At 42.9% G+C, this 12,314-nt stretch overlaps 1 pseudogene; it reads left to right on the forward strand.

Annotated features, from left to right (window-relative positions):
- The first annotated feature begins 6,696 nt into the window (after positions 1–6,696).
- Positions 6,697–7,274, forward strand: LOC110291721 (annotated as a pseudogene).
- The last annotated feature ends 5,040 nt before the right edge of the window (positions 7,275–12,314 follow it).

A 12,314-nucleotide genomic window follows, 5' to 3' on the forward strand; every position in this document is an offset into this window, starting at 1 on the left:
TGGATGGATCACAGGGCTCCCAATGGAGAAGCTAGAGAAAGTACCCAAGGAGCTAAAGGGATCTGCAACCCTATAGGTGGAACAACATTATGAACTAACCAGGCCTCTGCCTCCTGAGTGCTAGGATTAAAAGTGTGCACCACCACTGCCTGGCCATGAGAGGGGTTGGAAATATTCAGCATTACCTCAGAACCATAGACTTCCAAAGATGAAAGGGTATTTGAAAGTTAGCTAGCATGCTCTACTCTTGGTATGCACTATTCACATCTCTGATAGCAGGCGAGATGCCTGCTTTAAAGTTCTTCAGACCCTATAGCAGATATCAAACCCTGAATACATGGCAGTGATATTTCCAGGAGAAGTTCCCTCGTGTCCCACTTGAGGCTGGAACTTAGGGCCCTGCTTGTGGCCAGGAAGTGGACTTCTTTGGCTTGTCTCTCACACACATACCAGCTATGTGTGAGTTAAAACCTAGTTGTGAGGTAAGGGAAGGAAATCTGTCTACTGCTTCTGCTCTTGACCCATCTGCTTTGTGTTGAGGTCAAAGGAGTCTTAGTCTTACATTATATGTCCCTCTGGACTGTCTTCTTATGTGAGACCCTCGCCACTGTGCATGTGTTGACATATAGAAGCCCACCAACCATTCAGTTCTAGAAATGATTGTCATATGCCTGGAAGAGGCCAGGGGAAATATTTGGTTTGAAGACAAATATTCATAAGGAACCATAAACTTAGACTTTGAACATTGCTTTCAACCATGGTTATAAATACAGTCCTAGGCGCAGATGCTTCTCTTCAATTCCAAACCCAGGCGTGCCTCGTGACTGTACTGGTTCTACCTCTAGAATTCTTTCAGTTAATTAAAAGAAAAAAAAAACCTGAGCTGCAATTACCCATGAGAACCACAGCTACATACCATTGCATTTTTTTTAAATTAAAGCTTATCATTTGTTAAACAAAAATGTTAAGAACATACTACAGTTCTGTGACCCTGTTTTGACAGTGCTTTGTAATGCTAATAGCTAAGCGTTTATGGAGAGCTTATGTTCTGGCCTTAGAAAATTCCACAACAATTTAAATAGAAATGAATGGTCACGCTGCTTTACAAACAAGCAAACTGCGGCTCAGGCCTATGGAAACAGATGTGCTCATGGCCATTGGAGAACAAGAGGTCAGACGCTAACGCTGTTGGGTTCAATCTCATCTCTGCTCCTCAGTTTTGAAGGTCTCCATGGAGGAGGGGGTCTTGTCTCAAAAGTGCTGGACCTGCAGAGGACAGCTGTGGGAAGGCTGGGTGAAAACTGTGTTAAATAGGAAGGGAGGGATCCTGAGGAGCTGTGCTGCCTCAGAGGTGAATGAGACTGCTTTTTCTGGAACGTTCTTGGCATGGGCTTGCCTTCCTGGCGTTTTCCTACATTGGTGACTCACTGTGTAGATCAGTGATTCTATGGTAGCTCTCTCTCTTCCATTCCTACCCGCAAGATTCCACCTAGAATCTTGAATCTCACCTGTTCTCTTGTTCTAGCCTGTGCCTCACCTTTCCTGTGTGTTTCAGAGCAAACCAATGATGTTGCTCTAGTTAGCCATGGCAAGGCCCAGAATTTCTGCTCATGGGCACTATGGATCAGTGCCTACAGCTCTGAGGTTTGGGTTGTTGGGATCACTGGAGCTGCAGAAGATCCGTGAGTGAGAGGATCCAGTGAGAGGAGGTGGGCACAGACAGTGCTGTTTGCTCTTGTAACAAATGGAGTGTGGGAGATATGTGTCTTTCACAACCCTTGGTGGGTGTCATGGAAACCTGCTGACACTGCAGTTCATCTCATGTGCAGTGACATGGAGACAGTTTTATTCACAGACTGCCAACCAGACTGGGCCACACAGATAGGTCTGGTCACAAGCTATTTGCAGCCAGCTCCACAGCCGCACAGAGCATGTGAATTTCCCACAATGTGTGGGGCCTGACTTGGAAAAAATGTTTTCAACAACAGAGAATTAAAGTATAAAATAAAAATAAATGTCAACTAAATGAGTACAAGCCATAACAGCATATCATCTAGTTAGCCACAAGTCAATGCATGTAAATGAGATTTAGTGTGGAATGTTTTCTGTGCTAGCCATGAAGGGCAGAAGGTGAAATCCCCGAAATGTGTTCGGGGATTTGCAGAGAGGGGAGGATCATAAGCAGACAGCACACATCTTTTAAGGAGGCACAGTGAGACAGGAGGGTCTGCACCAAAGATACCCACATGTTCTCCCAAAATGAATTATTTCCTACTAAATAAAATTGCTCAAATTGCTGTCTTGGTTCAAGTGAATGTCTTGCAGAAGTCAGCCAGGAAGTAGGCTGGGTGGTTAACATTGAGGCTTGTCTCTCTGCCAGCATCTCTAAACTGAGCCCAACTCTATTCAATGCCAGTTGTATGTCTAGCATCTCATAGCTGAAGAAGCCACAATAAGAGTCGTTCTAGTGTGTCTTCTGCTTCTGAACAAGCTTCACTCCAATGTAACCGTGGCTATTCAAAATCAGGAATACGATGCTCTGTTCAGATGAATTTCCACCTCCTTCTGGTTAGTAATCCCTATGCTATCTCTCTCTCCATAGAGTTCAGTACCTATCTCCAGGGCTCTCTCCAGGGTGCAAGTAACCCCCAGCCACGTACACCTACCTTTCTTTCTATAAACATATTCAGGTCAGCCAGGCACTAGAGCATGGACCTGGGTGTTTCTCTCTTCAGGGAATTTCTCTCCCACATCCACAGGTCCTGGCCAGGGTCATCTTTCAGAGAGGATTCCACCCACTGGGTAGAGCAAGTTGCAACAACAGGGGCCTCATTTGCCTTGTGCCATTTTCTTTATGTGCCCTTTTTTGTCCCCCTCTGAAAATGTCTTTTCATGCTCTGATTTTGTTTCCATATCTTCGTATTTTGTTTGCCTGCCTGCCTCCAGCCAGTGCGTCAATCCAGACAGAACAGGAATTTAGCTGTGGTTCAAACAGTGCTGCCATTGCTTGTAACAGTACCTGGGATCTGGGTGGTGGTGGTCGGAAGCTAGATTTTGGAGTACCAGGCTAAAATAATGAGCAAGTGGGGTTGAAACGACATGATCCATGGGAGTTTAAAGTCACAGAAGAGTCTGAGGTTCAAGGGTTGGAAGTAAACTCATTTTCACCTCATCTCTGAGTCTCCAAGAAACATCTGGTTTGTGTATGTGTTTAATTATAATGTACCTCATTACAAAAGAATTTGACTGCATCATTTTCAAAGATATGTTTGTATCTCTCTGAATCCATGAAGAAATATGTAAATATATTATAATAGGCATTTTAAAGAAAACAGAGGGAAGAAAATAAGCATTGCACACTTCACATGAAATGGCGGGGGGGGGGGCGGGGGGGGTGGAGGCGCGAGATTGATCGTTACTGTTACAACGTTTTGTCTTTCTAGAACTAGGCACCAAATTTAACTTTGAACTTCTTAAGAGGCCAGTGATAGCTATTAAGGGCCCTGTGAGCCATGTGAAACACTTACAGCATCGGATTATTAGTAACTGAGTTTTACAGATCATATATATTCAAAGGGATTACCCAGCTCTATAGATTCATATGCTACTCACACAACCTGGAAAACGTTGTAGCGCCTCCTGGAGGAAGGACAGCCACGCTCCTGAATAGCACAACTTCTAACCTCACTTGGAAATAGGTACCTGGCTTTAATTTTCAGGCTCCCTTAATAATATTGAGGTCCACTCTCTTATGCGACTTTCTCAGCCCTCTTTGGTAAAATCCCTCAACAGATTAAGCCTGTTTACACATGCTTTCCAATGCTGGTGTGTGTGTGTGTGTGTGTGTGTGTGCGCGCGCACATGCACGTGGGTGTCCTATCCCTCTTCCTCCCTTCTTGCTCACACACACACACACACACACACACACACACACACTCAGGCACACACTCTGAAGGCAGTATATGTCAGAGTTGAAAGCACTGACCTTGGAATACTGAGCTGCTTAGTAGCAGTGTGCCTCACTTTCTTGTTTTGCCCACCTGGGTGACGATGGGAATTAAATGCATTGGAAGCGCTTGGCACACGGCATCTGAGGCTCACAGTTATGTGAGCATTAGTGACTTTTATAATTAAGGACCATTCCCCTTTAATATGCACCCTACCCCCTTGCTATACGGTTTATTTATTCCTGTTGTCTGTCTCTGTCTCTGTCTCTGTCTCTGTCTCTGTCTCTGTCTCTGTCTCTGTCTCTGTTTCTGTCTCTGGGCATGCCTGGAATTTCCTTCTGCTTTTCTAGTTTTTGCTTTGTCTAGCCTTGTTTTGAGACAGGATCTTCCTATTAGCCTAGCCAAGCTGGCTTGGTACTTGGATTCTCCTGCCTCAGACCCCTGGGAGCTAGGATTATGATATACCAAACGTGCTTTCAGCCCTTCAGTTCTTGCGGAATGCCTCCTCATCCTTAACAACGAATCCTAGACATTCCCTCCCATAGAAAGCCTTTCTTAATCTTTGTTTTGTTTTGCTTTGTTTTCACTTGATAAGTCTGAATGCTTTGCCTATGCGCACCACATGAGTGCCCTGTGCTTAAAGAGGTCAGAAGAGAGTATCTGGTTTCTTGGACTGGAGTTAAAGATAGCTGAGAGCTGCCATGTAGGCGCTGGAAACCAACACCTGGGTCCTCCACAAGAGCCATAAGTATTTTTAACTGCAGAGCCATCCCTCTAGCCCCAGAAGACTCTTTCTTAGTGAACTCACTGGCACTCCCCTGTGGACACTCACAGTAACCTTTTGATGGCTCGTTTTGTTTTGTTGAGACAGGGTCTCACTTTGTAGCCCAGGCTGGCCTCAAATTTGTGGTAATCTTATCTCCCCAAGTGCTGGGATGACAGACACAAGCCACCATGTCTGTCTCTTTCCACCGCAGCTAGAATGCTTGGGACGTGATATCTGTTTACTTGCTTGTCTCCATAGTGGACTGTAAGAGAATGACCAAACTAAACCTCGTGACTCTAGTAGCTCTTGTTTGCTTGCTATACACTGTTGTTCAGGTCAGTGGTTACTGAGCAGAGCACTGATAGTACGCAAAATGGGCAGCTAACAAAGTAACAGACTCGTGGATTTCACAGTATCATACTTACCTGGCCAGGACTGAACAGAACTACTGACGTTGAGGATTTATTGCTTAAATGAATTCAGATTGAACTTATCACGGCTGAAGGCGAAGACGAAGTCTTACTTCTTTTTCAGCAAGCACGTCAGGTACATAGTGTAAAGTGTTGGCTCACTTCCTTTACTGGATTTCAGCCCCATTTCTGTATTAACTGTGAGATTTAAGGCAAATTGGTAAGTGTTCTAGGGACTCAGCATTTCCATCTGGGAATAGACATTATGTACTTGACTTGTGTGTCCGTCACATTTCCTGTTATAATTAGGCCTGATGATGTACATGGGTGTACTTTTGAATAGCACATTACCCAACCCTCTGCAGACGCAGGACTAGATTATTTGGGGGAGAAATGGAAAGTGAGCGGCTATAATGGCTGTAGGGTAAACTGGAAATGTTATTATTTTTAAAATCAAGATTCATCTGCCGAACACTCTGTACATTTACCCTTTTCAATCACACCATTTCCTTTAATGTTAAAAGATGGTTTCTGTAGAGTTTCTGTACATGCCCTGCTTTAACAACAGCAATGTCTGCAGATCCTAGGCCCGGGGTATTCTGACAGAGAATGTTCAGTATTTCTAGGAAAGAGGCTGACTTCATACTTACCTCAAAGGAGCAGTGAGTCAGAGGTGACTGCTAAGGACAAAGGCCATCTTACTAATCCTAAACACAGGTCTGTGTGGTGATGGCTGTTTTTACACAGCCGCTGAGCCAAGGAAACCTGCGTATGTTCCAGTTTGCCAGCGAGAGAAGCTTACAAACCAGTCCTTCAACATTGCTTTGCTGCTTTCTGATTTCACTGCGATGATAACATAATGAAACCGCGGCCCTTCCATCAGAAGTCAGAACATGTCTGTGAATAATTAACAGACTACATACAAGTTTCCCAGCTAATTTTCAATGCCAAATGTGGGTTGGTTTTTGTATATAAATTGCCAGTGTGCCTTTTCCCTTCCAGTGGGAGCTTTGCAAAGGGAACATTATTGCTGTGATGAATAACAGTCTCTCCAGAGAAACCGGTGTGACGCAGGCATTTCATCCCACTGAGAAACACCACGCTTGCCACCAACTGATGGTAGGTCTCCTGCAATTAAATAAATATATACATATGTCAATTGGCTCCTTCCAAGTTCTAGGTCTTAGAGAAATAAAGGTTTTTGTTTTTTTTTTTTTAAGAATCTTTTTTTATTTTACTGCTTTTTAAAAAATGTTTAAAATTTATTTTTATTAAATCTTCCCCCTTGTTTCTTATTATTTATTAGAACATCCTTTAACTCCTTCTATACATCATAATAAATGGCCATGTTCTGCCATTTAATGTGCCCCCAACCTGCCATGAGAAGCTGACACCCTGCAACCAGGAACCAAACTAAGTCTTCTAAGTTGTTTTGGTCAAGAATTTTGTGATAATAATACAAAAGCCTAAGGCTCATATTCAAAATACACTTTAAGCATTCCTATGCGTCAAAAAGAAAAAGGAGCTCGCGAGAGCCGTCCCTCTTTCTAAGCCCGCGATCCGTCAGGGCGAAGCCATGTTCAGCTCCAGCGCCAAGATCGTGAAGCCCAATGGCGAGAAGCCGGACGAGTTCAAGTCTGGCATCTCTCCGGCGCTGCTCGAGCTGGAGATGAACTCCGATCTCAAGGCGCAGCTGCAGGAACTCAACGTCACCGCAGCCAAGGAAATTGAAGTTGGTGGTGGTCGGAAAGCTATCATAATTTTTGTACCAGTTCCTCAGCTTAAATCTTCCCAGAAAATCCAAGTCCGGCTATTTCGTGAATTGGAGAAAAAGTTCAGTGGCAAGCACGTGGTCTTCATTGCTCAGAGGAGGATTCTGCCCAAGCCAACCCGGAAAAGCCGTACAAAAAATAAGCAGAAGCGCCCCAGAAGCGGTACTCTGACAGCAGTGCACGACGCCATCCTTGAGGACTTACTCTTCCCAAGTGAAATTGTGGGTAAGAGGATCCGTGTGAAACTGGATGGCAGCCGGCTCATAAAAGTACACTTAGACAAAGCACAGCAGAACAACGTGGGAACACAAGGTTGAAACTTTTTCTGGTGTGTACAAGAAGCTCACAGGCAAGGATGTTAATTTTGAATTCCCATAGTTTCAGTTGTAAAGAAGATCGTGTTTATAATGTGGGAGAATGGTCTGAACAGACAAAATAATATGTAAATGAGCAATAAAAAAAGGTACCTAGTACCTTAGCCATCAGAAAGATGCAAATGGAACCCACAATGATGTATCAATATATACTCACCAAATGACCAAGATAAAATAAGCTAGCAAAGGAAAACCAAGTTCGGTAATCAATCAATCAAACAAACAAACAAACAAACAGCTATCGATGTCAGGAGCTGGCAGGCTGTGGGACAGCTTTTTGGCTTCCCACCACTGTTCTCACATGAAGCAGCCCTTCTTTCTCCCACTGAAGGATTCTCGTGCGTTGATTCATATCCCGTTTTACTGGCATAAATGGTCTTTGATCCTTTTCTAGGAAAGAATAGGTAAGGCCTAAATACCTGAGGATTTTTAATTTAGTGGCATTTCCCCCACTGTTTTCTAGCCCCTAGTATTGCCTCCGAGGAAGATGGACCTACTTTAATTCCTGTTCTGCACACTGTGAACTTGAAAGACGTGGTCATATGTAAGACTTTCTCCCCCCTCCCCGTAACTCCCACCCCCACCCACCACTTCACTATAATGAACTTCTCAGGCCCAGTAGCTCCGAAAACTTCCTGTATAATCTCCTTCATCCCCTCATCCCCTATCCTTTGTTTTTCCTTCCTAGCTTCCCATTGGAATTTGGGGTCATTTCTTATCTTCTTGTTTAATTTTAATTTCTTATTTCATATCTCTACTTGTAGGAGATTTCCTTTGACTCTACTATTTCACCCCTAATTTTTAATATCCATTTTCAGTTTAAAGAAAAGTATGAAATTTTAGTTTCCAGTATTATAATTTTAATTTGCACGAACAGATTCCTTGTTGTTTGATTTTTGTCATTGTTCTTATTTGATTTATTTAATGACCACAATCACTTTTCTTTTTTATTCCCAGAGACTCTGAATTCTGGTAGCTTTGATGTTTCCCTCTTCTCTTTTCATAATAATCGTTGGTCCACCTAATTCCCTTTTGACTGCATATCCGTTTGGGGGTCACTTGCTTTCACACTGGAAGATTTTTGTTTTTAGTATTGATGATCCTTGAACTGTGTTTATAGTTTAGTGAGAAGAATTAAAGTGTGCGAACCTCTCAGTGTGTGCACAGAACATCTTCTGGTGGTTGAGAAGTTGAGAACACAGCTCTCGGTCAAGAAGCTTCTCAGTTTATAATAAAGTAAGGACACAGCTAGTTCTGAGCAACCAACAGATCTGCTGTCCAAGCCTGGGACTCACCTCGCGTCTCCTGTAACGTAGAGATGAGTGTGCTATGTGAACTTCCTAATGGGATCCTTTCCTTCTTTGTTTTAACTCCTGGACAAAATCACACTGTTAAAAGCATAACGCTGCTCCAGAGTTCTGTATGTCGTTGGGATCTTTTTTCCTTTTCACATCATGGTTTTCTTCTCATGAGTAATTAAAACTGCAGCAAATCTATACCATGAATCTGAGAATAATATCCCTCGAGGTTGAAGACCCAAAAGTCTTCAAAATATAATACCTTTCAAATTTTACTCCATTTAGGCACTTAAGGAAAATGACACTTGTAGACACTATCAAAGCCTGTTGATTCACCTTCAAGCACAGTGTTTGCCATTAAATCATTTGTCATCATAGCCCCATTAAGTCATCAGCCTTAGTTTAGTTTTGCTTTTTCCCTCCTTTCCTATTTTCTCATCATTATTTATCGGTGACCCCAATTCTTAAAGTCAGTTTTGGTCTTTGTTGCTTGCAAGATTGCTGTCTGATTTATTTGGGGGAGGGGAGAAAGTGGAATATCATCAGTGGTGCTGACCTGCCAGCATGCAGGAGTGTACAGAACAGACCATTGATTGATGAGCCTCTTATTTTAATAGGAATTACTTAGCTTCCTTCTTTACAGCTTAATTTTCTGCCCCAAATCAGGTAATGACCAAATGTGTTTGTCTTAAAAAGGATTCCTTGTATATTAGATCAGAAAAGAGCTGAGGGTTGCAACTTAATGCATAAGATATAATTTGAAATGTGAAAACAGAGGAAGTATATCGGGAAGACAAATTGTGAGAGCATGAGGCACAGAGCATACCAGAGGACAAAGCCATCCCATTCTGCTCTCAGCTGCATAGTAAGTGTGCCTGGGAAGCTTTGAAACAAATACCAAGAGGTGGGTTCCACTCCAAATCAACTGAAACTGGACCTCTGAATTAGTGGCCTGAAAATTAGTGTGCTTTAATATTACCAGGGGGTTCTAATGTACTGTAAGGGTTAAAGACAGTTGACATGGGACAAGGTGGTTCCATAATGAATGGGAATAATGAAGTTTCCCCCAGCCTCAGCTTTGGAGGATTCTGGGAGAAGAAATAAAGACAGAGGACACAGAGGTTTTTCTATTCTGTTTGAGAGGCAGGAGAAGCACCAGGGAAGGAACCAAGAACTGTACAAAGCCATGAGTGCCAGAGATGTTACAATGATATTGGAAAGGAAATCCTACTGTTAGAAGGAATCAAAAGGCTTCTAAGTAAGATGCTTATTAGAGCTTCCTAGGGAGTAGGAAGTGAACACTTGGGCAAATATATGAAAAGAAAAGGGTCAAGGTGGGATGAGTCATAGGGGACACAAACTGGGATGTCCTGGGATTGCATTAGGGTTGGTATGCTCCACTCTTGCTACCACCCTTCACCCAATGCTTTGCCCTAATCACTGCTGGAATGCTTCTGCAGTGTCATCACAGAGAGAAGAATTGGCCCAACGAGACTTAGATGTCAGAGAGTTGGGCTCTGTTATCCACACGACCTGGTCCTGAATGACCAAAGGGAAAGGTGGGATTACTCACTAACTACAGCTGTGATACTAAGAAGGGAAGAGTCTTAGGGCAAGGGGGAGACAAAACAGCAAGCTGGCCTCTACTGTGAGGAACCCTGAAGTCTTATCAAGAACTGAGGTGAGGATAGCAGGCTCAGAAGCCTTCAGAAGTTTGCTAAACAGTTCAAAACAATGCTTTACAAAGAGATTCTTCCAGGTTCCTGAGGCAAGTTTGAGTGTAAGGCAGAGTCTTCTAATATGTCAACATGGTTTTCAGGATGGATGACACAAAATTTTAACTTTAAATAGCCTTCATGTGTTTTCTACTATTGTGTAAGTCTTATATAAGGTCAAGCAAGATGTTTCTTGCTTGCCATATATGCCATACATGACCTTGAATCTGTAGGGAGACATTTTGGCACCTGAGGCAAACAGTGGGAGATAATTGATGATAGGGATCACAGATGGTCATTATTAACTGTGGATACCATCTGGCAACTTCTCGATTTAAATCATTACTCTGGTTAAATAGATATTAAACTTTCAAAAGTTATTATTTAGAGTTTTGTGTCCTCTGAATCTTCATGCTTCAGGTCTAACTCTTTTCACTTATGTGACTCATGTCCATCCTTGGTCCATAAAGCTCAGGTATGGAATAAGAGTATGTATTGTGCATATACACTTACACAACAATACATTGAGAACATTAGGAGTTTAGTGACTTCCTCTTAGTAATATAAGCATTAGTTATTACTCACAGCACTCAAGAGGTGATATCCAGGCCATTTGTGGAGGTTTGAATAAGAATGATCTTTATAGGCTCATATATTTGAATGCTTAGGCACCAGGGAATAACTATTTGAAAGGATTAATAGATGTGTGCAGGGGGTGCTTCTGATGCTTTGACCAGGAATCTGCACGTGAATGCTGAAGGTCTTGTTCCCCAATTGGGTCTTGATTGATCAATAAAGATGCCAGCAGCCAATGGCTAGGTGGAAGAGGCGGGACTTCAGGTTCCCACAGGCAGGCTAGGAGATGCAGGAGGAGAAAAGAGATTTGCCTTGCTTTGGAGGGAGAATCACCCACCATGTGAGATCTTGGGTGGAGTGGCCATTGGCCACTTCCCCAGGTGGGAGATTAGAAACTCAACTAAGCTGAGAGCAGATGTAAGGTGTTGAGCAAGGAGAAGGTAACTGGACAACTAAGCCAAGGGAATATTTAGAGTGTTGAGAAAGGAGTAAAGGAAAAGGCGCCCTAGCCACAGGAGGCTTAGAAGAGCCCAGCTGCTGATCCATAAGGCAGGTTAAAAATGAGCTATGTGTGTATGTGTCTTTCATTCACAGATCCAAAGGAACCAGGGCAGTGGTTGGTAGTGCTGTCTGCCTGGAGCTTAAAGCCGGGTAGTAGAAACTACACGCTACAGATATGACCTTGTTGGAGGAAGAGGGTCACTGGGTGTGAGCTTTGAGCTTTCAAAAGCCCATGCAAAGCCCAGGTGTGTTTTGTCTCCCTCCCCACCCACCACACACACACCTATAGATCAGGATGTAACTCTCAACTACTGCTCTGGTGCTATGAGTCATGACCCTCTGACACTGTAAGCAAGTCTCCAAATAAATGCTTTCTTTTTTATGAGAGTTGCATTTTTCATGGTGTCTCTTCATAGCAATAGAACAGTGGCACTATTCACACTCATGTATGCTGTGGTGAGTCCATTAAGGGGTTCAGAAAGGATAGGAATCTGGTGGGAACCCAACAAGAAGGTGGCATGGATGTCATTTGAACTCAGATGTGTGACTCTAAGGCTCAAAATTTCTTCTCAGCATATTTCTCAAACTACCCAGGGACCATTTATATTGAAGAGAGGTCCCAGCCATGGCCCTGGTCTTTTGGGCATTTTCAGTTTTGTGTGCTGATGGAGCTGTAGTTTTAGGTAGACTGCATTGTTGAATTCAGATTAAACCCAAATAAGATGAAGGTACTGGAGTGGACCAGTGCTCTTCACACAGTCTTTGGAACTTACTGCTGAAGACTACTCAAGGTTAAATATCCATTCCTATGATTTTTTTAGTATTTTCATTGTGGATCAATATTACAAACACATGTAAAATATTTAAACCATACAAAAGGGTACATGCCTCTCAGGAATTTGGAAAAGAAAAAAATTATTTCCAGAAGGTTCAAATTAAGAGATTTCAATGAAAG

This window comes from Mus caroli, chromosome 3 (genome assembly GCF_900094665.2).
Source record: "Mus caroli chromosome 3, CAROLI_EIJ_v1.1, whole genome shotgun sequence".
NCBI lineage: Eukaryota > Metazoa > Chordata > Mammalia > Rodentia > Muridae > Mus > Mus caroli.